Source organism: Tenrec ecaudatus, chromosome 12, assembly GCF_050624435.1.
Source record: "Tenrec ecaudatus isolate mTenEca1 chromosome 12, mTenEca1.hap1, whole genome shotgun sequence".
Taxonomy (NCBI): Eukaryota; Metazoa; Chordata; class Mammalia; order Afrosoricida; family Tenrecidae; genus Tenrec; species Tenrec ecaudatus.
Window position 1 is genome coordinate 7,873,188 of NC_134541.1, and position 21,500 is coordinate 7,894,687.

Consider the following 21,500-nt stretch of genomic DNA (forward strand, 5'->3'; position numbering starts at 1 on the left):
TAATCTTCACTACAATCACACACAAGGACAATATTAATTCTCTTTCCTGATTTGAAGAAGAAACCTGAAACGCAGGTGGTGACAAAGGACCAACATGAAGTTCTCCAGTTGGTGAAACTGTAGGTATAAGGCTAGGATAGGTCATGTGCCAGAATGACCTCAATCTTGTCTACCACAGAATGCAATACTATTAAATACTGCTATGGATTACATCGTGTTCTGTGTTGAAATTCTAATCCCTGTACATATGAGCTGGCCTAGAATTAGGGCTTTTCTTTTGTTACATTACTGAAGTCATGTGAGAACAAAGTGGGTCCTAATGTTAGTCACTTCCGAGTTATAAAAAAGAGAAAAAATAGATACAAAAACACACTGAGGGGAAAAGGAAGAACAATAATGGAGACAGATGCAGCTATAAGCCCAGGATGCCAAAGATTTCTGGTAGCTACCAGAAGCTGCCAGGATCCCTGGCCCCCTAGTTCACACTACTAACTGAAAGCCTGCAGTTCAAACCCACCAGCTATTCCATGAAAGACGTGGCAGTCTGCTACTAAAGATCACAGCCTTTGAAACCCTGTGTGATAGGTCTATCATACTGCGAGTCAAAATTGATTCAGTGGCGGTGGGTTTGGTTTAGTGACATAGCACAGTACAAGTTGAGATGCTAACTACAAGGTCGGCGGTTCAAACTCACTGACTGCTCTTCAAGAGAAAGATAAGACTTTCTGCTCCTATAAGGATTTCAACACGAGAAACCCGCAGGGCCAGTTTTCTTCTATCCTATAGGGTGCTATGAGTAGGAATCTACTATATGGCAGTGAGTGAGTGTGTGGGTGACTGAATGAATGAATGAGTGAATGAATGAGTGACTGAGTGACTGACTGAGAGAGTGACTGACTGACTGATTGAGTGAGTAGCTGAAACAGACAAGCAAGAAATTCTCCCCAAACTCTCAGCCTGAATTTGAATTTCTAGGCTCCTGAACTATGAGGTCATCAATACTGGTCCTTTTAAGCCCCCCACTGGAGGCAATTCCCGTTGTGAACGCACTAGGTAACCAGGCCAATAGTATCAGAAAGCAGAACCAAGTATGAAATTGTGCGGCAATGTTTACAGTTGAGTCCACAGAACTCCACCAAGAGTCCACAGAACTCTTTCAGTTTACCATTAACGCCTGGGAATCAAACTTGTCCTGTTTGGGAGAAGTTGGGAAGGTGTGCCATCATGTCCCTTGCAATCTTAAGACGTGATAGCTTTTTTAAGAAACAGAGACACAATTTTAACCACATTGGGAAACTTTTAGAATGGGAAAAATGCATGTGGCCTATTCCTCTACTTTGTTATTAGCATTTCAAATCCAACAACAGGCTCTAGAGTCAAGGCTCTGGCTTTCACACATGGCTCCACCACATAGGATTTGATAGCTCCATCCTTTCCCGTTAGTTTGGCTCTGCTTCATAGAGGCCCTGTAAAACAGAGGAGAACTTCATGGAAGCAGAGTGCTGCATCTTTCCCTCATGGAGGAGTTGGTGGTTTTGAACTAACAAATGCTGAATGCTTTCCAGAGCTCCTTCTTACCGGAGTACTTCTCCAAAAAACAACTCCAAACAAACCAAACCTTAGGAGCCTTGGTGGCCTAGGGGCTATTTGAGTTGGTTACTAGATCCAAGGTTCATTTGCCACTCATTCCACAACTCCAGATTGATTTTTCACCCTAAGCCTGGCACCAGTCCTGGCCCTGCGTAGCCAGCATTGCACAAGACAGGCCATGCCCATGCTCCTCCTGATGCTTCCCTTCCCGAGGGAGGGTGCAGATAGTTCTCCACGAACCACGAGGACATTGGAGCAGTGATTTCAGAAGATGATGAATTATCTAAAGAGTAATGTGAGTGGCAGCAACTGTAGGTCAAACTAGAAAAACAAAACAAGTCTTTGAAGAAAATCCGAAGGATACACTGGGCGTAATATAAACGGAAAATACTGAACACAACATTCTCTCTACTGTTTCATGACGTGAAATTGAAGATGCGCATCAATAAATGAAACCTTTTCGATTTGGTTCCGGGATGACATTGTGGTACATTGTCTCTTGTGTTGATATAATATCAAGCTGTTTTCTGTCATAACACAATAACTTTGAATGTTTTCCCTTTAAAATATTAAGCCCAAGCTGAATACTTTACTAAAACAATAACGGTGGGAAAAATCAGAACACTACATGGAGCGTGATCACACTGGCCATGGTACAGACTACTCAACTGTCATTAACAGACAGAACCAGAAATGCAACTTAGCAACATCAGAATGTCTATGATCCTGTGAGAAAATGTAAATTATTAGCGTTATTGTTTTGTAACTGGAAATTCTTACATTAAAAAAACCCAAAACAAAACCAGGAGGCAAGCAATTCTCAGACAATTGAGCCCAGAAAATATCTAGGGTGACTCTCCTTTCCTGCCTGTAGAGTTTATGAGATAATCTGACAGAGCTACAAATGCTTTTGAAACAAGGTCAACACACAGTTTTGAGACTCCTCCCTTATTTCTGTGGGGGACAGCAAAAGTTTCCCTTATTTGACTTCCATATAAAGTATTATTCTGCAAAATTTTTAATATATATTACTTTTGCAAATGGGCATACCAAATGCCACATAAATCCATATACTTCATATGGATTCAGTAGTTAATCATACCAGACAGACACAAACTCTAGAGGGCTGCTTAATCCATCACGGGGTTGATCTCCTCCAGGTTAGTTACACGTTGTACTTGACTTTGATTCTTCTGTTTATCATTTTTGTGTGTGAAGTTTACGTCCACTGGGAATCAGCTCTAGAAGTTTCCTCCTCAGCGCATAGTGTCTTAGTAAGATGGCTAATTTCCTCTCCTAAGTGCGTGGTAATTATAGTTTTAGAACGTTTTCCAATTTTAGCATCTATTTACTGGATAGCTGGCAGATTTTGCATTACGCTTTCTTTTAAATGGGAAATTGTTGCATTTTACCATCACCACTTTCTGTATGATATGCCCAGGGAATTCACTTTAGAGTACTCAGAAAAGCCAAACTCACTGTCTTAGAGTCGATTCTGACACAGCGCGATCCAAGAGGACATGGTCAAACTGCCCCTGTGTGTTTCTGAGCTGGTAACTCTAGATAGGAATAGAAAGCTGCTTCTTTCTCCAAAAGAGTGGCTGATAGTTTTGAACTACTGACCTTCAGGCTAGTAGCTCAAAGTGCAACCACTACACCACCAAGGTTCTCTCACTTTGGAGTCCTCAACTCACTGTCATCAAGTTAATGCTCTCTCACAGCAGCCCCCTGTGGGTTTCTGAGACTGTAACTGTGAGCTGGAGGAGGATTTTCCCCTCAGAGCTGCTTGTGGTTTTAAACTGCCAATCATGGGGATCGTAGCCCGGCGCTCGACTACTACACCTTTATTCTCCATCTGTGGCACCTGGGATCACTGACAGGCAGGTGATCATCCTATCGAATGACTCACACTGGACGCCCGACGAACTGGTGATTTTGTGAATTGTAGAGTCATGCCACTGTACACGGGCCAATGTTATTGTTTTCCTTTTGCAAAGCAGTGTTCCTAGCATGCTGATGAGGGTGTGTGAGTGTCTGCATCCCACTTGGTGTCTCTGCTTCCGGAGTCAACCGCAGAGCACGCCACGGCAGCGATGGGAGAGAGAGCCTGGAACAAGTGAGTGTCTAGTTTGAAGTGGATTTCCTCCCTGAGCAATTAAAAGGCTCCAGCTGGCTGCTTTCCTCCAGGGAACCCCGGACAACCAAAGGTCTTTATTTCCTTCCTGGAGACGCTTACTTCTCTCCTGCCCTGCTTTTAGTACAGCTCCTATGCGATCCGTGCCTTAGACCCTTGCCTCTTTGCTCTCATCCATCATTACTTAGTCAAGAGTTCATGCGCCAGGCAAGAGCCAGCTCGATGGGGTACCAGACATCAGCCTTCTGCGTTCACTGACCTTACACTAGAGACATAGACGGAAACCCACTTACATACACGCACGAGTATGACCCGGTCACAGTGCAAAGAGCTGTGAAGGGCAGTAAGCAGTTTAATGGGCACGGGAGGGGCTAAGTTCGAGGCTGGATTGCTCAGGTCTGTGGTCAGAGCAGGTCTCCCTGAGAAATTGACATGCGACCTATATCTGGCAAATCTTACTGAGATTCAACCATTTTTAAATTAATAAATCTTTTTATTTGGGCTCATACAACTCTTATCATAATCCATACATACATCAATTGAGCAAAGCACCCTTATACATTCGTTGCCCTCGTCATTCTCAAAATTCGCCTTCCACTTGGGTTCCTGGTATCAGCTCGGTTTCCTTTTTTCCCTCCCCATCCCTCCCCGCTCCCCCCTGCACCCTTAATAGTTTATAAATAATTATTTTATCTTATCTTACACTGCCCGGGGTCTCCCCTCACCCACCTTCCCATTGCCCATCTCCCAGAGAGGAGGTTACACATAGATCCCCAAGATTGGTTCTCCCTTTCTACACCCCCTTCCCTCCCGGTGTCGCCACTCCCATAGCTGGTCCTGAGGGGTTCATCTGTCCTAGATTCAAACAACCCTTCATTGAAAAAAGCTTTCTTATGCCCCAAAGTATATCTGGTCCTCAGCAAGTTGTACTCTTCTCCTTCAGACCCTGGAGCTCCACTCTTAATATTTATGGATTGAAGGCCGTAAGGCGGGGACAAGTGAGCCCCAAACCAAGACTTCTGAACATCTGAGCAGCCTTTGGGTTGGTGAGACTGTGACTGCGGATCATTGAATAAAGCTCACTTACTGGCAGATCGACACAGAGTTATGAATTGAAAACGCGTACCTTTTTATACCACCTTCTCTAATTACTGTGGTTTGGGTTACAGCTTGCTATCTGGAGTTTTTATTCCAGGCCCCGAAACAACCAAACGCAGGCCATTTTCTTCCATTATCTCCAGCTCCGCCAGGTGTTCTTCCATCATCAAATTGTTAAAGAAAACACACAAAACATATGTTTTCCATTGTTCCCTGCATAATCTGAAGCTATAGAAATACAGGAGGCCCCCGCTCTCAGCAGAAGCCAGCAAGCATGAAATATTCATGCGCTTCCATGTAGCTGCTGATGAAGTCAAGGTCAGTGCTGGCGCATTTGCCATCTGGGGGGTAAAAATATCTGGAGCTATTTATTAAGCAACGGGATGTTTGGGATGCCACGTGGCTGTTGCTGTTGTGTTGTGTCGAGTCGATTTCAAGCCCTAGCTCTATGGCAGATCTCATTATGATAGAAGCTGAGGCAGATTTCCCAAGAGGCAGAGTGAAGACTTCAAAATACAGGACAGAAAATTGTCGGAAACAGGTGCATTCAGTCCTCGGCATAAGAGAAACTGGCCATCTTCAGGGTCTTACAAAAGTGTCTGCCATATATGTAGTTGCTGTTTTTTAATTTTTTTTAATTATCATTTTATTGGGGACTCTTACATCTTTTGCTACAATCGAAACATTGATTGCATCAAGCATGCGTGTGCATATGTTGCCTTCACTCATTTGCAGACATTTACTTTCTATTGAGCCCTTGGTATCAGCTCCTCATTTTTCCTCCCTTCCCTCCCCACCCACCCCCTGGTAGATTATAAAGTATTATTATTTTCATATCTTACACCACCGCCGTCTCCCTTCCCCTGTGTTTTCTGTTGTTCTTCCCCCTGAAGAGAGGTGTGTGGTTATGTCTTAATCATTGTGATCAATGCCCCTCTCCCTTCCTCTCCCTCACTTTATCCCTATGCTTATGGTATTGCTACTCCCACTCCTGTTCCTGGATTCTGTGTGCCGTGCCCCTCATTCTCTTTTCTATACCTGTGTGCATGTTCCGGTCTAGTCTGAACTGAGACGCAGTCCTGGGGTCCTGATAGTGGCAGGTGAGGAAGCCTCAAGGAGCCAGATGAATATAGACTGTTTCATCAATGCTTTACTGCACCCTGGTTGACTCATCCCTTCTCTGTGGTCCCTCTGTAGGAGAATTGTTCCATTGTCTACAGATGGGCTTTGAGTCACTGCTCTGCCTGCTCTCCTTGTTCTCCACAATGTGTTTGTGTTGCTTGTTTGTTATTTGTCTTCTGATGCCTATTACCTTGTCCCGATGACTCCAAATGATCTCACCAGTGGTGTGCTTCTTCCAGGAGGGCTTGTTCCTTCTCTGCTGAATGGCCGTTTGTTTAACTTCAAGCCTTTAAGACCCCAGATGCTGTATCCTTTAATAACCAGGCACCATCCACATTCTTCCCCACATTTGCTTAGGCACCTGTTTTGTCTTCAGCGACTGTGTTGGGAGGGTCCCCATCTCAGAATGCCCATTTGTAAGAACAAAGTGTTCTTGCATTGAGGGAGCATATGACCAAAGGCCGATACCTCAGCGTATTGCCATATAAATAAATGTACATAGACCAATACCTCTATTTTTGTGGATTAATGTATTTACATATGTACACACCTATGTTTATACCTCTATCCGTTGCTTTGCTTCCTAGATCCTTCCTGTCTTCCTTGTTACCTTCCTCCTGTCCCACCGTCACTTTCTCCTATTTCCTCATCTGAGAACTTCCTCTTAGCTAGTTTGCTGTTGCTCTGACACCCTAAGGATCTCTATCTCTATCACCTCCTTGTTGTTGACTCTAATCCCCTAGTTATTTCCCCGCTTCCTGCTCCCTGCACTCCCCCCCCCCACTGCCAGCTGTGTTCTCCTCAGGCTTGTTTCCCATGTCTATCTTACATAAGTAGGCAAACCAACTATGACATAGACCAAACAAAAAGAAAACAAAAGATTTAAAGAATTAGAGGAGAAAAAATAAAGAAATAAAAAAATTAAATAATATTTTTAAAGGAGAAAAAATATGCATAATTCCAGGTCTGACCTTCATGACTGTCTCCCCATGGCTAGGCAGGATCTTCCCCTCCCAGCCTGAAGTCCATTGTGGGGGCTCCTCAGGGACTTCATAGCTTTGCTTTGCTTCAGTTCCTGATCTGTCATGATCCTTTCTTGGTTCACCCTGCTGTGGGAAGTTCAGACCGCACTACCTCCCTGCTGTGTGGCCCCAGATTTGTCCTCTGTCGCAGTCTCCTCCAGTAAGGGGACAACATGACACAGGCTGTTGTCGGCCCCACTGTCCCCTCCGTGTCCCAGTCCCTCCCTGCAGGGGTGTTGTCTTCTGGGCCTAGTGTGGCAGCATAAGGTCCAGACTGGCTGTCCCTTTCTCTTCTTCCTTCCGGGTCTGCTTCTGTGTGGGCATGGCATGCTGGCGCCTCTCCCCAACCTGTTAGTTCTGCCACCTGTATTTCCAGGGAGGAGGTCAGATTGGCTCTGGTTGGGGCCAGTCCCGTGGCTGGCTCTTCTCCTGCTTTCTTCCACGTGGCTCCGTTTCCCTCGTGATTTGGTGCACCCAGGTAGGGTCTGAATGCCCACTCCCAATTCTGTGGAGACAAAACGAATAGTCTCCCCCTGGGTGGGCTAGTCCCCTGCTCCCCCCGCCCCCATCATGATCTCCATTTTAGCCCCTCCTTCTCTCCGCCCCCTCCCCGCATTCCACTTCCTTGTGTTGGAACTACATGCACCTACTGGGGTTTGGTCTACCCTCTCCGAACGCCCTGCACCTCTACTGGAATATTGTGATGCAGGTGGCTTTTCTTCTAAGCATTTGAACCTCCGTAGAGGTGAGCTCTCTGGGATGGGGGCACGGTCACACCTAGGGTTGAGTCTTCCTCTTTCTTTTTTTTGCTTTTCGTGCTAAACGTCGCTTAGTGTAGCAAGAGCCTCAGTCCCCAGGGGTGACTGCAAACAGCTAATGAGGTACCACAAACAGTATTGACCTCTGAGTATTGCACTTCGAGAAGAGTTAAGGCATGTTGTTAGTCGGTGACCGTGCAGTGGATTCTGATTCATGGCGGTTCCATGTGTGCACTGTACAATTGCAAAGAAAGCGTTTTTCCAGAACCAGCACCCTGAAGTTGAACTTCTAACTCCTGAGCGGAGAGAAAGTACAGTTGTGTTTGTTCAAGCCTCCACTTGTGGGGTTTTTGTCTCAGCAGCCGAGGGAAAGAAGGCAGGTATCAAATACGTTCTCCCCCAAACTGGAATTTATCCCATCGAAGTGGGAAGGAAGTGGGGAATCGCGAGGCCTCCAGACTGCTAAGATCGGTCCTAAGGAGTCGGCAATGTTGGCCTTCCAAAGAGGTGACGTTCAGCGACGGTTCTGCTTTAAGACTTTGGATGAGTCCCTGGATCTCCCATTTGTGTACCATAACATGAGACTGATGCTTGATTTGTTTCTACACATTTAATGAGATCTGAAAAAAAATCAATCTATTTAACAGATTGTGTTACTATTAAAATATAGCATCTTCTGATGGCTGCATTCTCTCATGAGACAGGCACATACCCAGTACATGCCTTTAGATGGGCTCATTGTGAATAGGCTTCAAAGTAGAGACACATCAAATATTGTTTTTGAAGATAGCTGTCTCCCTAGTTTCCTCTCAGTGACAAGAAAATAAGCACTCAATGTTTTTAAAAAACAAAAACAGAAATCCCCACTATTCCAAATTGACTAATTGCTATTAGACTGGTGTTCCATGTCATCAAGTTGGTTCTGATTTATAGTGTCCCTCTCTGCCACGGACTGAAACATTGCCCCATCCTGGGCCATCCTGGCAATTGCTACTGTGTTTGAGCCCATTCTGTGGCTACTACGTCATCAATCATCTGTTGAAGGTCTTCCTCAGTTTTTGTTTTTTTTTCCTGCCCCTCTACTTGACCAAGGAGCCTTTGTGGTAATGAGTTGGGTGGCTAATTGCAAGGTCAGCAGTTGGAAACCACCAGCTCCTCTGAGGGAGAAATATTTACACTCCTCTGTAAAGATTTACACTCTCAGAAACCCACAGGGGCAGTTCTAACCTGTCCTCTAGGGCCACAGTGAGTCAGCATCAACTCGCTGGCAGTGGGTTTGGTTTGGGGTTTTAGTCTACTTGACCAAGCAGGACGTCCTGTTCCAGGGACTGGTCTCTCCTAGTAGCATATCCCAAGTGCATGAGATGAAATCTCGCCATCTGCACTTCTAGGGAGCATTCTGGCTGTACTTCCTCCAAGGCAAATTTGCTGATATTTTATTATAATTGGTATTTTAAATATGTGCAAAAGCATTAGTGCAAATTATTTATCAAATGAATGAATCATGGTTTTCCATAGGAAATCTAGGGAGAAAAAACATGCGACATGATAGTAGGCAGAAAAGTTGAGTAGGAGACATTTATTCAAAAGGCTGTTATGAAGTCTTCAAAGGAACATGGTAGGTAAACCTGAAAGGCAAGATTTTTAAGCCGAGAAGTAGAGTTGAGAGTTAACAGATTATGGGAAGGAAGCCAGAAACCAGGTTTCCTGGGTTCGAACCGCGTCTGCTTCTTAAGTGTAACTGTAGGTAGGCGAGGGTGGTGCAGGAGCAGGCAGTGTCTCCTCTGCTGCACCCAGGACCACTGTGACTCAGAGCGAACTCGGTGGCACCTCACAACAACAGCAGCAATGTGCAGGTGAACAAACAGCTCCTGACTGCAACTTGCCTGCTTCTCAAACTGTGTGGCCCTGACTTCTTCCCCAGAGGATGCTCAGGAGAGTGTCTGGAAGGGACATAGAACCACGCCAGGCTTAGAACACGCACCTGCATGTGTCCATGCCCGTGTGTGCTTGGCATGGTTATTATTACAGCAGCACCTGTGTAAAGTGGAAGCCGGTCAGAGGAGAAGACTCAATGATTTCCTACTACAAAGATTAATAAGGAGGTGGCAGGTTGGCAGCATGTGAGTCCTGCGAGAACAAGACCATCCCTGCTGGAAACTGGATCCCACAGGCTTCTTTTTCTCACCTCAAACATACATTGTGAAACTAAACAAAAATAAAGATGAAAAATATTGTCCACATACAAGAGGGTGAGGGAGCAGGCTTCAGAAAGTGTGTGGAAAACTGGTTATTCCATGACTATCCTTAAGCCCCTTTATCAGTCTGTTAATGTTAGAAGAGTCTATGTTGTGGGATAGGAAGTACACATCTTAACACCTGACACACCTTCCTGGAGAAATAGAGAATAACTTAGTCATGCTCTTAATCTCTTGAGAGAGAAAATGGGCCACATGGGAGGGAGGGAGGCTTTTGCCTAGCTTTCAGGGAATGTCCATATCCTTGAAATAGTGTTTGGGGATACATACTCATCTCAGCCTTTAACAAAAGTCTGAAAACCCCAAACCAGTGGGAGTGAGCTGATTAGAAGGAGTCAATGTAGCCAACCGTTACACAAGTAGGGTTACATGCTTCCTGCATCTCTTGCATTTGGGCGTGTGGGTGAACTGAGCCTTTGTCCTAGAGAATGTGTGTCTGAGTTGTGCCCTTGTTGTAGGTGGGCACCTAGCCCTCTGGGTTCATTTTGATAGAGGGTGGTAAGGGAGGGGGGAGAAATGCATAACCTTGTAAGCCTTGCTTAGCTTTTCAGAACAACCTTGAATAGGTTCAACAATAATTAAATATCCTGGAACCAAAGGAAGTGTCGAAGGGCCCAGAAAGTGTTCATCTCAAAGAATGGGCTCCTCGGGCCTGGCGAAATCACAAGCCCTGGAGGGAGCGCTCAGTCAGCCCTCTGTGAGTGGCTGACAAAATGGGGTCAATTGGATTCTGTCTCAACACATTTGCAAGCAGGTTTTATTAAGAGTACTTGCGTCTTGGAGGGCTTGGCAGCTATTTAAATGGAAGGGAAAAGAAAGTTTTGAAAAAAATTAAAACTACCCTCCATTGATAGTACATCAATTTATGTAAATTGTTTTTATAAGTAGCCTCAGAAGCACTTAAAGCATTTTATTGAATCCTATGTGTGGGCGAAGCCTCAAAGCTCCCAGAGTGTGTGTGTGTGTGTGTGTATGTGTGTGTGTGTGTGTGTGTGTGTGTGTGTGTCCCCTACACAGAGGCTCCTCAGCACTAGGTGGCTTTCAAATGTTGGCTACAAGACTTTCAAAGAGGAGCTGTCAGCATGGGTTCGTGGGACTCAGAGAGCTCCATCCTTCAGAGAGAAGGTCGGGCACACTCAAGGCCATCTGGAGACAATACAGGTCCAAGAACCACACTGCATCTCTATGCTCAGCTGAAAACTCACCTGACCCTGACAGGGTGAAGGACACTTCCTTCCTGCCTCTCCTTGGAGACAAAGACACATGACCCAGGGAAAGCCCATTTCCTTCCAGGACTACCTGGGTGGGAACAAGATAGATCACTAGCTCTGCCGGAATGGGTCTTTTGCATTTGCTGTGCCCGTGTGGCACCGTCGATTAACCATTGCGCTGCTATCTGAGAGGAGACTGGCTACAATCCACCAGCTGTTCCTTGGGTGAAAGAGGAGGCCGTCTATTTTCATAACTATTCACAGCCGTAACAGCCCTATGAGACAGCTCTGCTTTGTTCTTCAGGGTCACCTTGCATCGGAATCAACTCAAAGGCAGTGGATTGCTTCCCTGGTTGGCTCTCCCCAGAATGTCAGTGCTCTTCGACTTTGTCTCTGGAGACACAGAGCTCTGTCTCTCTCTGGCTAGATGGCTGTAAGTCCACTGTTGTACTTAGCCTTTCTAGTTCAGTTTCCTAATCTGCAAAGTGGGAAAAATGTATTCTCTGGGTTATTTTTCCAGTCCCTACTCTGTGGAGAAATGTGTTGTAATCATCAGGAACCAAGACGAAATCTCCAAAGGTTATTATCGAGCATGATGAGATAGATCCCGACCGTAGTGGATGACACAAGCCTACTCTACCTGATCTCGATGATGATGAGATCCTCCGGCTGAGGACAATTCATCTTCACACCGGGGATGTGGTTGTTGGGTGTCATCGAGCCATTTCTACTCCATAGCAATCCTACAGTGGACCACAGAGGACCACAGCCCACTCCCGGGCCCCCTTGATCATTGTTCTCAGGCTTTAGCCCAACAAGGCAAGCCACAGTGCCAGTCTAACTTATTGAAGGTCATCCTCTTTGTTGATGTCTTGATACTTTGCCAAGGACAATGTCCTTCTCTAGGGATTGGCTTCTCCAGACAATAGGCATAAACTGCATGAGAAGAATTTTCACCATCCTTGTCTCTAAGGGGCATTTTGGCTGTACTTCTAAGACAGATCTATCTACTCTTCTGCCAGGCCCTGGTAGTTCTAATATTCTTCTCCAGCACTATATTCTAGGTGCATAGATTCCTCTCCAGTATGCCTTATTCTATGGCCGACTTTCATATGCATATAAGGTGACTGAAAATACTACAGCTTGGATCAGACTGTGGATAATGGTAAGTTTTTCTCCTTTCAGTTACTGAGAATGAAGGGATAGTCGTAATGTCATTGACAAGAGTAGAATATTTACCCTACTCTTATCCTTAGATAATGACAAAATAGTCCTCCTAAAGTTATTAAACAATTTCATAAGATTGTTGAGCATTTGGTAGGCTGCTGTCTACTTCTAAAAGTTATGATAATTAACAGACACTACAGTGCCCTGCACAGATAAGGTGTTGAAGACTTGTCTGTTTTCCATCTCAATGGTCAGCTGTGTAAGGAGGTTCAGAGAATAGTTCAAATCAAACCCTTCTACTCTATGCTTTCAAAGATACTAGGCTCTTTCTTTCATGATAATCCCTCATTTGTGATTTTATAACAACCTGGTAATTATTTGATTATTTTTTTACTCCCTAGTGAAAAATTCTGATAGAGGGAATATATATATAATCTTTGGACAAATCTAGCCCCGCCCCCCCCCAAAAAAAGACCATATAAGTGCTAATGAGTGAAAAAATAATTTTGAGAACTAACATGTGCCTGACTCAAGTCATGATATTTTCAATAACTTTATAGACATTGTGAAATTTGGACAATGAATAAGGAAAACCATAGAAAAAATTGATGTCTTTGAGTCATGGTGCTGGTAAAGAATTTTGAAAGTACCACAGATTTCCAGAAGAACATGCAAATCTGTCTCAGAGGAAGTTTGGTCAGAATGCTCCTTATAATTTAGGGTAGTAAGACTTTATCTCACATACAGGACTCAGTCCTGGAAAAAGGCATCATAGTTGGTAAAACAGGATCAGCAAAAAGGATAAAGAGTCCCGATGAGATGGATGTACACGGTGCCTGCAACAATGGGCTCATATGAAATAGCTCTAAATATGACCCATGGCCAGACTGTTTTTCTCTGTTGCACATAGGGCTCCCATCAGTCAGAACTGACCCCAAGCCACCTAGCAACAAAAGCAAGTGGATTTTAAGTTCCATCAGCCCAAGGACCCTGGCTTGTGTTGCTGTGTTTTTTCCTTCATTCTCTTCTTCCATAAATCTTAGACACTCATCTTTGTCATGGTTCAACGAACACATTAAGCACTGATGCTTCCTCTCGCTCTCTCAATTCCAGTTTGAGATATCGCAGCACATGTATATGGATCGAATTATGCCCTCGAAAAATAGACTCTGTAAATCTTAGCCCCTGTGGCATGTTGAATTATGCATTGGCCTGCTAACCACTCAAAGTTATCAGTTCACACCCAAAGTTATCAGTAAGGCTTTTTACTCCCATCAAATGCACAGCCTCATCGACTCAAAGACGCCATTTCACTGCCCAATACAGTTGATATCAGTTGGAATCCACTTGATGGCATTGAGTTTTGCTTGTCTGTTTGTTTCGTCTTGTTTTTAATATACATTTGTGGATATCACCCGATTTGGAATTTTGGGGTTTTTTTAGGTCAATGAGAACATATTGGTGTAGCGTGTACTTTCAATTACTCTTTTTGGAGATTCAACAAAAAGAGATTCAGCAAAAAAGTGAGCAACAAGAACAGGGGAAGAGAGAGGAGCAAAAACTCACCAGAGACAAGTGCCTTCCTCCAGAATTGCCAGAGAAAGTTTGACCCTGGAATTTGGACCATGAGACTATAAATGTCCGCGCATGGAATCCACCCTTTTGGGGTACTTCTGTTAGAGTGGCATGAGGCAAACGAAGGAAGAAGTGCCTCTTTAATGTTCCCATAGCAGGATCTAAAAGCCTAAAGGTGCACCTTCCCTACCAGCTCACCCACTGAGAGCACCTTGGGAGACTCCCTGTTCCCTCTGGGTGTGGTGGACTTTTTTCCTGACCTAGAGGCTCTGTGTGACCTTGTTGGCTCCTCCCTGTCCTTGGCATTGATAGCTGTACTGTGCAGATTGTCATGGGCATGCCTGCCTCTTAATAGCCTTATTAGGCTTTCTTGGGGAGGTGGGCCGTGATGGGAAAATTGCCTCCCACATGCTTAAGGTGGCCCCCTGCACACTCGTTCCTAACATGTCCCCGGCAGGTGCACTGGCTGTGCAGTGCTCTCCAAAATAATTATCTTGGAAATCCAAAACCTCACACAGTTTCAGCACCTGGGAGGGATTTAGCTGAATGCCCACGTTAGCTTGAAGCTCAGAAAGAAAAAGGGAAAAAAAGGAAACACCTGCTTTTGACATTTTAACGGCATTCGTGCAAAGCCATGGGCACGCTCTGCAAGCCTGTGCAGGGCCCAGCTCTTCCCTGCTTTCTTCCCTCCCTCCTCCTGCATCTGGGGCTTCCTTTCTGCAGCAAATTGTCTTTCCTGGAATTCACCCACATTCAATTTTATGTTGTCACTCCAAACAAGATTTTCAGTTTGATCTATGAAAGACCAAAGTCGTGTCAGAGAATAAAATCAAATGAACACAGGGTCAAACGCCCAGGGGGGACCCAGACCAGGCATGGCTATGAACTCATCAATGAAAGGGCAACCTTGGAGGCGCTTATGCAAACACGGGGACGGAAAATGCAGATGAGGACACTGAAAGGGCTGCCCAGCAACACCTCCAGCCGGGACTGGGCCCGGCGTTGTTGGTAGCTCCTGACCCATGGAAAAACCCATGTTCAGGGGATGAGACCCCTGCGATGCTTAGGGCTGTCAGAAGTAGATCGGCAGGACGGGCTTCCTAGTCCTTGGTGGTCTGGAAGCTCCACAGACACCTGCTCAGTGTCATAGCAACACACCAGCCTCCCTGCCCCTTGGGCCCACAGCCCTGTGTGAGGCGCGTTAGCAGGAATCTGTTCTGGGGAGGAAAGAGGACCCCCATGCAAAGCTAATTTATAAAGGTGCGTTTATTAAGTCTGAAAAAAAGGACAGAGACAGGACAAATTGTCCAGGTGAGGGAGACCATCAACACAAGGCCATAATGGTGATCAAGGATTCACAGAAAGGCACCCACTTAACGTGGGCGACTTATGGAGCCCATGGGAAAGGGTCGCAGAGTCCTCATTGTCTTCAGATCAATATCTGTTGGCTGCAGGAGGGATTACAAAAGTGGACAAGGGACCATGATTGGGATAGATAGAAGCGCTTACCAGAAGGGTTTAGGCAGGCAAAGTCTGACTCAGGACCAGGCGGAATGTAGTACCTTCAATTCCATCAAGGGCACCTCTAGATAAGTCCCCAAGGGCCAGAGTGCCCTTTTTCCCTGGGCTGGCTAAGGGAGTGACAGTACCACTCTGAAATACTTGAGGGCCAAACTATTCACATTCAAGGTCAATGGTCAGAAAGAACTCAACGGCGGCTGAAGCTAGGTGGAAACTTATAACTAGATTTAGCACTCCCACTGTAAATGATGGTCTTTCAAAGACCTGGCACTGGGTTAGCTGCAATAAATTCAGTCTAGGTTTCTTGTATGGGAGGGGCCAATTCTATCACTGAGTCAGGTTTTCCTCCAAGAACACATAGCAGACGCTCAGAATTGTGTCAGAGTGAATTTTCAGGTTGACATCAGATTTGCAGAGCTAGCTCCATGAAAGTCACAGGCAAACCACGAGAGGTTAATGACCTTAGGCGAGAATATAATGACTTTGGAATTCCCTAAAAGCTCAGACCCATCCAACCAGCAAGCGCAGTAACCAAGGTCAAGACCAGTGTGTCTCATCCCTCCTCCTCTCTTTCCACAGCTCAAAGCGCATGTCCACGCTGTGTTCCACCCTTGGGCCTGGGGAGGATAGGCAAGAGAAGAAAGAAATGTAATCCTTTGATATAGTCAACCGATTCTTTATTCCCTTTCGCCTTTTATTCTTTCTTCAGACAGAGAAAATGTGCATCCGGACACTTAAGAACCTTTAAAATGTCATTTCAAAGGCAGTGTTGCTTTCCTGAAAAACCATCAACTGCACTATCCCACAGCTGTGCAGGTCCAGCAAATGAGGGGACACATCGGATGCGGTGACTCCTCTGGTACTGGAATGTGCCATGGGCCATGTCGGCCAGAGCATCCAGAGGAAGATTAAGCAGGCAGAAGTCTGCACAGGCTGGACAGCAGCCCCTTGGAAATTCTTTTGAGTCCTGGCAGTGAGGCACAGCTAGAACTATCTATGTGAGCAGAAAGGAGCACTAGGAGAAGAGTTGAAGTCAGCACAGAAGATGACAGGTCAATTACAGTCCAAAGGAGGTGGGGGTGGGAGGTGAGGGGCCTCGGCGGGCGGAGGAAATACCTGCAAGGTGAAGAAGGGGATCCAATCAGCATCAGCATTCAGCAATCCGTCCAGGGCTGGAGCACGATGAAGACAGGGAGGTCCAACATAGGGTGAGAATGCAGTCAGCACTGGCCCAAATCAAAGAAAGCAAAGTGCTGGGCTTGCTAATATCACTGAGTTCCGATGCAGTTACAAGGAAGGAAGGAAGGAAGGAAGGAAGGAAGGAAGGAAGGAAGGAAGGAAGGAAGGAAGGAAGGAAGGAAGGAAGGAAGGAAGAAAGAAAGAAAATAAAAACCCTTGCACTCTGGGAATGGAAACCACTGAAGGGGGCATTTTGGAGAGGGCCGTGGCAAAGAGCAGGTGTCTTGGTTATAGGGCTGATTCTGCCACACCCCCATTTGACATTCAACTCAGATGTGACCCAAATGTGCGCCAGGGAGAGTGCAAAAGACCATGTGGTGATCCTGCTTGAGAGACCAGGGGAAGGCAAGGCCAATATGGGAAACTTGGACCAAGGCCTGTCCAGGGAAATGGAGACAAATGTCTAGTGGGGAGAGCCACGTGTGTTTGGGAGGCAGAGCTTCAGTGGAAAGGCTGATTTTTCTTTCACACAGCAAGCCCACATTCCAGATTTCCCTTCTCACGCAGACACCTGTGATGGGCATTCTAAATTGGGCTTCTTAGGCAATTACTTGAACATGACCATGGTGATTAACAGAAAAACAGTAGAGAATTCCTTCCTGGCAATGGTGTCTCCAGGTTTTAATTTATTGCGATGCCCACCACTCGCTTATTCTATAGCATTTAGTTAGCACTGAAGACATACATATTCTGTGCTCTCCTCAGTCTTGGAGGAAAGACAGTAAGACCGGATCTCTACCTTCAAGACACCACTGAATGGATGGAGGTGGACAGATAAGCAGGTTGGGGGAGACAATAGGGTGAGTTGCAGCCACCAATCTTCCTGTTGAGATTTCCCCATGACTGAAGAAGGACATCACTGGGAATATTTCTCAGCAAGGGAGAACTGGTATCAATTATATCACATGAAGCATAAGGAGCTAATCAAGAAAATCAAGGCAGAAACCTAGACAGGGAGAGAAAGTGGTGTGAGGGAACTCTAGGCCCAAGGGCACTATTATTAGAGACACAGGTGGTGGGGATGTGGGAGACTTAACACAAGAGAACATTCAACAGCCAGGTGCTTCTAGACAGGTGTTTCTCAGACTCTCGAGCCTTTGAGAACTCTGGAGATTTTCAAAGCGTCCCGGAGTGATGCTGACTCTGGTGGAGCTCAGGACCCCAAGGGAGTCTGATCATTACCAAGTTTGGGGCCCACTGATTCAGATAATAAGGAGCCATGGTGGAAGTCTGGGTTAGACTCAGACATTGGCTATTAACTGCAAGGCCAGTGGTTCAAAACTACCAACTGCTCCTTGAGAGAAAGATGAGGCAGTGAATATTCACAGTCTCTGAAACCCAACAAAGGGTCACTATGGATTTCAGCCTTCAGTATGGATTACAACTCATTGTAAATAAGACTAAAATCCTCACAACTGAACCAATAGGTGCCATCCTAGTCAATAGAGAAATGATTGAAGTTGTCAATGATTTCACTGCGCTTGGATCCACAATCAATCCTCATGAAAACAGTAGTCAAGGGATCAAACGATACATTGCGTTGTGTAAATTTTCTGGACAAGACCTCTTGAAAGTATTGAAAATCAAGGAGTTTAGTTTGCGCGCAAAAGTGTGCCCAACCCAAGCCAATCTCCCAAATGCATGTGAAATGTGGACACTGGATAAGAAGATGCTATGAAAACTGGTGCTTTTGAAGTATGGGGCTAGTGAGTAATCGTGAGTGTGCCATGGACTTCCAAATGAGTAACTGAGAAGAATGACAGCCAGATGCTCCTTTGAGGAAAAGATGGACACATTACCAGAAGGGACTAGTCCTTGTGGAAGGACATCATACTTGAGTTAGAATCAACTTGATGGCAGAGGGTTTGGGGTTATTTTTTGTTTTTTTAATGAGTCAGACAAGCGTGTAGTGGTTTGGTCTTAGATGACGAAGGAGAGTCAGGGAAATGCATAATGGGAAATAGCCAAGAGGCCAAGGATTGATTGTCCAAAGGGACTCAAAGCATTTAACACCAGGAGTTAAAGTTCATGCCACACTTGCAGAATGAAGGAAGGAAAGAAAGGAGAAGTGGATGGAGAAGACAAAGGGGAGTCCTAGAAAAATTACTTCGATACTTGATGTTGACCAGGAAGGAAATAAACCAAAATTAACACCACTGCCTCCAACACACGCACACACACACACACACACACACGCACACGCACACGCACACACCCCTATTATTAATGTTATTTCATTAAAAAGAAATGTCAAATAAAAACTTTGAAAAAAAATTGATCACAGAAGTAATACATTGATTGTATTGTCTACTGCCACCCTAACAAGGGACTGCAAAACTTGGTGGCTTCAAACAGAACACATTTTGTATCTTACAGTTCTGGGCATTGAGAGTCTGCGATGTATTTCACTGGTGAAAGTCAGGGTGCAAGTAGGGCTCTGTTTCTTCTGGGTCTCTAGGAGAGAATCTGTTTCTGGCTTCCACCTGCAACCTTTGGATTAGAGTCCCTTCTCTCATCTTCAAAGTCCACTAGGAACCCACTGCCAGGGATTTGATTCTGAGCCATGACAGTGCAGTGGGCTACTCTTTGGGCTGTAGACTGTCAATAGCAAGGTCAGTCATTCAAAACCACCAGCCACTCAGCATAAGAAAGATGAGGCTTTCTATTTCCAGAAAGAGTAGCAGTCTCAAAAACCCACAGGACCCACAGAGGCATTCTGCTCTGTTCTGCAGTGTCTATTTGAGTCTACTTAGATGAGTCAAACATAAACCACCACCACCCTCTGTGGAATCCTCCACTGAAGTGCATCGGCAAGTCCCTGTGACTATCAAGTATCACAGCTGCAGAGGACAAAGCTTGGGAGGTGGGCATCTCAGGGCAGGCATTACTCTGCACACTCCAGAGAAAACCTGGTGCCTGGAAAACCCCTTCCCATTGTCCTAAGTGTCTTCACCTCTGTCTGGCCAGATGTCCAACACAAACCCTCCCTGGCTGTTCTGGATTGAATGGGGCCTCCGTTCAAATATGTGTTCGATTCCTAATCCCATGCATCCACCCATAATCAAATTTGGAATTGGGTTTTCCTTGCTACCTTCGTGAGGCAATACTGGTGTAGAGTATATGTTAAACCTTAGGACTTCTCAGATATAAAAAGAGCAGATTTGGCAAAGAGAGAACTAAGTACAGACGATGGAAATGTGCATGCCATCCAGAGATCGCCAAGGAACTGAATAGTGCAGGGCTAAGAAGTAGAGACAAAGCACTTCCTCGGAGCCAACAGTGAGCGCCGTCCCCTAGCGTTGTCCAAAGACCAAGACTCACTGTCATCCTGTTGGTCCTGACTCGTGGTGACCCTCTAGGACAGAGTGGGGCTTCCCAAAGGGTTTCCAAGACTGTCATCCTTAGGAAGCAGATGGCCTCATCTTTCTCCCATGGGTGGCTGGAGGGCTCAAAGCCTAAAACTCACCCACCCCATCACTGGAGCTTCTCTCCCCTGGAGTCAAACTCAAGCCCCAAACCAACCAGCTGTTCCTGTCCTCAGGTGCTACTGAGTCGATTGTGACTCATCACCTCCCCAGGTACAGCAGAATCAAACACTGCCCAGTCCTGGTGCCACCCCCACAGCAATGGTCACGTGAGAGCCATTGCTACAGCCACCGTGTCAATCCATCGCAGGGAAAGTCTTACTTTTTTTCACTGACCTGCTACTTTAGCACGCATGATGGAACTGGCCTTTCTGAGGTGTATTTTTTATCACTTAGAGGCAAGGAAAGCATTCTGATTGCTAGCCTCCGAGCTGTGAGAAAATAAATGGCTGTACTTGCCAACTACCCATACATGGTATTGTTGTTGTCAAAATATCAGTAATGGAGTCGCTGGCCATAGAAGGGTTCTTAAGACAAGGGGGACACAGAATCCATGGACAGGGCATAAAGTGAGGAGGCCCCTCATCACGTGTTAAGACTTTACAGTCACCAAGCTAACTTGACAACTCCCTAAGTATGCACCAAGGAGGGGAAAGCTGATTCCTGATTGTATTCTCACTCACAGGCACGGGATTCCTTCAGAACTGTTTTATGCTCCATAGGAATGGAGAGTCTGCAGCAGGAAGGTTGTCAGTAGCCGTCTCCCGATGTGAATTGCTAAAATCTTCCATTTGTATCGTCCGTGGTATTCGAGTTTCTAACATGGTTCTTCCACAGGGGTGTCCTCCCTGCCCCTCCCGGTCTGTAGATTTTGCCCTTTCACTGGGGAGCCTTCGTAAGTTTGCTTTGACGAAGACAAACAAATCCACTCAGTACAAAAGCCAGCCTGTGCAAGTGTATTAGTCACTTCTTCCAAAGATTTTTTAAAAATCACATCTCACCGCATAATAGATGAATCTAAAGTGGGTGAAAGAAGCTTCATTTAGAGGCAAGGGAAAGAGCACAGAAATATCTGACAATATTTAATAGCTAAGAGAAATGACTGAACTCAGCAGACAGCCTGGTCTCTTTCAATCATGCCAGAGTCTGCAAGCTTTGTTTTCTCCCTTTGTGACAGATGAAGTTTCATAGAATGTACTTCCTTTCACGAGTTCTTTGACTTTGCTTTGAAGTCACTTCTGTCCAGCGCTTGTCTTCCTTGAAGGCTCCACGAAACCACCGCTTGGACCAGATAGCAGAGAGGGAACAGGGGATAAAATGAATTATTCGAAGCTCAACGAGATACTTTCATGGAATTAGCTGTTTGGATTCAACCAGAGCCAAAAGCAGGGGCTGTTAAAGGTCTCTGTTTGGAGTTTTCCCTGAGTGGTTTCTGTCCAT